Source organism: Vicia villosa, unplaced genomic scaffold (genome assembly GCF_029867415.1).
Source record: "Vicia villosa cultivar HV-30 ecotype Madison, WI unplaced genomic scaffold, Vvil1.0 ctg.002290F_1_1, whole genome shotgun sequence".
NCBI classification, from domain to species: Eukaryota; Viridiplantae; Streptophyta; class Magnoliopsida; order Fabales; family Fabaceae; genus Vicia; species Vicia villosa.
The window spans coordinates 39,055-43,062 of record NW_026705885.1 but is presented as its reverse complement, the minus strand read 5'-3'; the positions used below and the strand labels follow the sequence as shown (position 1 = coordinate 43,062).

Sequence of the window (4,008 nt, the reverse complement as noted above, 5' to 3'; positions counted from 1 at the left end):
CACGACTGGAGTTATCTCTTTAAGATTATCCGCCTCAAGAAGTTCTCAAGTCTCTCTTAGGTTTACATCTCTTTTTTCATTATGTGTTTAAAGATGTTCCTTTTGAGAACCATTTATGTAGTTTGTACTGAGTTCAGTATGAGCTAAACCTTTTGTAGTTGAGTTATGAGAAATTAATATTAAGTTGTTTTTTATATGATATGGTGTGTGGTGAAATGACTTATTTTATTATATATTAACCTTTTTCATGTTTACTTCTTTGTCTGATCAACTTAGGAGTAGATTACAGCTTGTTATTATGAGAGATCCAACAACAAGTGGTTTCCTTAATAAAAATGGTTGAATGAGTAGGATAGAGATATTCACTTACCTGGTTTACTTAGAGATAAGAAGCTGCAACCATTATGGAATATCAGAATACAAACAGACGTATACTAGGGTTATAAGTGAGGCTTTGAGATTTGTTCCCTTTTTCTTTATATGCATGCCTTGATGTTGTAGAGATACACCACATGATCACTTTTACCTCACATGTCACGACACCGCTCGTTAGCACACATATTCACTTATAAAATATTAATGAATCATAGTTCAACTTATTAAGTCTTGATATATTTTTACTCTCTAATCACGCTATTAGTATTATTCTAGGAACACACCGAAAACTATAAACCACATATTTTTCTCTCTTTGCTCATGCTTTAGAACCCAAATATAATTAATTGCAAAATCAATCTAAGTAATTACATCTTTCCCTGTGGGTATGATACTCTTTTTTTTTTATAACTTGTTGCAATCAAATATACATGTATACTTGCATGTGGCATAATATTAATTCAAGCAACAAGTTATTGGCGCCATTATCGGGGATAAATTTAGTTATATTTCTGATTTTGTGTTTTACAGCATTTGAGCTTTTAACGTTTGTTTTAATTTGGTGTCACGACACGTTTTTAGAAATTGTATGCACATGTCGCTACACCTAGTTTATAGTGGATATCCTGATCTTGAAAGGACTCTCAGAGCGCTAAAAAGACAACAACGTGCTGCACATCCAATTATTACTAACCTGGAAAGCTTTGATTTCCCAGAACCACCTTAGGAAGAAGTACACAAGGAGGAGATCCTTGTCATGGCTGATAACGACATTATTGGCATCGCCAATGATAGAGCTTGTAACATCATAGACTATGCGCTCTTTGATTCAAATGCCATGAGTACTAGTATCATCTTACTAGAAATCACTGCAGCCCAGTTTGAATTCAAACCCATGATGTTTCACATGCTGTAAACATTTGGGAAGTACCTAGGTTCTCTTAATGAAGATCCTCATTTTCACTTACGATAGTTTTTGGATGTTTCTTGTAATTTCAAGATTCCAGGCGTGACTGATGATGACTTTCAGTTGTGGTTGTTTCATTATTTAAGGGATAGAGCCAAGAGTTGGTTAAATTCCTTAGATCCGAATTCCATTGCCACACAGAATGATCTGGCTGAGAAATTCTTAGCTAAGTACTTTCCTCCTTCCAAGAATGCCAAGATGAGAAACAAAATTACTTCATTTAGGCAGGGGATGATGAATCTTTATTTGATGCTTGGGAAAAATTCAAGGAATTACTTAGACAATGTCCACACCTTTGCATACCCATATGTATTCAATTTGAAACATTTTACAATGGGTTGATTCCTTCTTAAATGAATATGCTAGATGTCTTAAGTGGTGGATCTCTTTTGTCTAAGTCTTATGTAGAAGATTATAGATTGATTGAGAGTATTACGACCAACACTTATCAATGGTCTGTCACTAGAGCTACTACAAATTCAACTCAAAAAAGACTAGCTGGAGTTCATGAGGTTTCTAGGATAACAACCCTTACTGCTCAAGCAGCTCAGATCCACCAAATGATGAAGAATATGATGACTCCTTAAGTGAAAAAGCCTAAGCTAGTGAAGGTGGTTACTGACGCGTCTGAAGTTGCATGCGTGTACTGTGGAGGAGCCCATTTGTTTGAAGAATGTTCTACAAACCCTGTGTTGTCAACTATGTTGGCAACAATAACAACATGTACAATAATTCTTACTACAACACTTACAATCCAAAATGGCGCAACCATCCCAATTGTTTTTGGAGTAACACTCAAAACCAACCGAAGCCTTAAGTAACTCAAGCACCATAAGTTCCACATGGTTTTGCTGCATCTAACAATGCTATGGAAAATTAAGGCAACAACCAGTTGGAAAACATCCTCAAGAGTTTCATTCAAGAAACTAAGAACCAGTTTCAAGCACAAGGAGTATGTATCAAGAATCTAGAAATTCAAGTGGGGAAAATTGCTACTACCTTGAGTTCAAGAAACATGGGTACACTCCTAAGTTCTACTAAAACTCCAACAACATCTAGAGTCAATAGTGATGAAACATGTCAAGTTATCAAGCTGAGAAGTGGGAAACAATGTGAAGGATCCGCACTCAAAAGCAAAGAGTCATATGGAGAACTTCCTGCTCTAGACTATTTTGAAGTTGAAGAGAAGTCCACTGAGGAACCGCCCTCATATGGATAACAACAAGAGAATAATGGCAACCATACTCCTGGCATGACATTTAATCAAGAACCGTTCTGAAGTCCTGCCTGAAGTTGACAGAATGAAGAAATTTGTTCAAGAAAGACCTCCACCTCCTTTTCTCCAAATGATTAGGAAGGCTAAAGAGGAACAACAGTTTGGAAAATTTATGGAGATTCGAAAAAAACTTCACATCAACATATTGCTGATAGAAGCCATCCAACAAATGCCAAACTACTTAAAATTCATGAAGGATGTGCTTACTAAGAGAAAAAAGTGGGAGAATTTGCAACTGTTGCACTCACTCAAGAGTGTAGTCAATTAGTGCAAGGCAAGCTACCTCCTAAGTTGAAATACCCTAGAAGTTTTACCATCCCTTGTACTATTTGTGACATTTTATGTGGAAGAGCTCGATGTGATATGGGAGCTAGCATAAATCTTATGCCCTTGTCTATATTTAAAAGGCTAGGGATAGGAGCTGCCAAGCCTACGACCATCACTCTGCAGTTAACAGGTAAAAGTATTTGCTATCCTCAAGGAAAGATAGAAGATGTATTAGTAAGGGTTGATAAACTTGTCTTCCATACTGACTTCCATATGGACCCGCGACTTATATTTAAATACAATTTTTCCAAAGCAATTTATAATAAATTTTTTTTACGGGACACAGATACAATATTCATGTAGTTGCCAAATTCCATACAGTGTTTTTGGTCGCAACGAATAGATAAATTAATTCCAACTCAATTAAAAACACGATTTTTGAATTTGGTCACTAAAAATTGTTATTTGAAACAGTCACTAAGAACAAGCGATTGTCGCTACCGCGAAAATTAACAGAGTCGCCACTAACATATTTATCCTGAAAAGGAAGGGAATGCCAACAAACCACAAAACAAAACAACGGTCTCACGACCAGAGAAAAAGGGTAAGGGAGTCGGTTACGCGAGGGGAAGGTATGAGCACCCCTCACGCCCATCGTACTCGATGGTATCCACGCCTGTGTCTAAAACTATGGGTGTGTAACAAATCTACGCTAATCTGGACTAAAATGAATGCAGAATGTAGGGAAATTAAAGGATTAAACTCGCACGGGCCCTACCCCGCTGCCTACGTATCCTTTTTAAGGAATCAGAGGTACCGTAGCTCGGCTAACTAGTTTTTGTTTGTTTTGTGTTTTTTAGGTGAACGAGTTACATTCACACTCCGCTACTCGATCTTTGGAGACTTATGCTGGGAATGGAGCGGAAATAACTAGCTCTTAAGAAAAGAAAATCAAAGAGTGTGGTTTGTGTTTTAAAGAATGCATGAGGAAGACCTAAGCTAAGGGGGAAAACTTGCTACCTAATGTTATCATACAAAGGGTACAAGTCTAAGCTAAACTAGCAACCTACGAGGAAAAGGGGAAGCACACAAGAATATCACACAAACGAGCATCCGCTCGTAA

At 37.1% G+C, this 4,008-nt stretch overlaps 1 non-coding gene across 1 annotated transcript; it reads right to left on the bottom strand.

Annotated features, from left to right (window-relative positions):
- Positions 1 to 1,537: 1,537 nt before the first annotated feature.
- On the bottom strand, positions 1,538 to 1,643 carry LOC131638359 (small nucleolar RNA R71). Its single transcript, XR_009294651.1, has one exon. It is a non-coding gene; the product is annotated as a small nucleolar RNA R71 (small nucleolar RNA).
- Between the last annotated feature and the right edge of the window lie 2,365 nt (positions 1,644 to 4,008).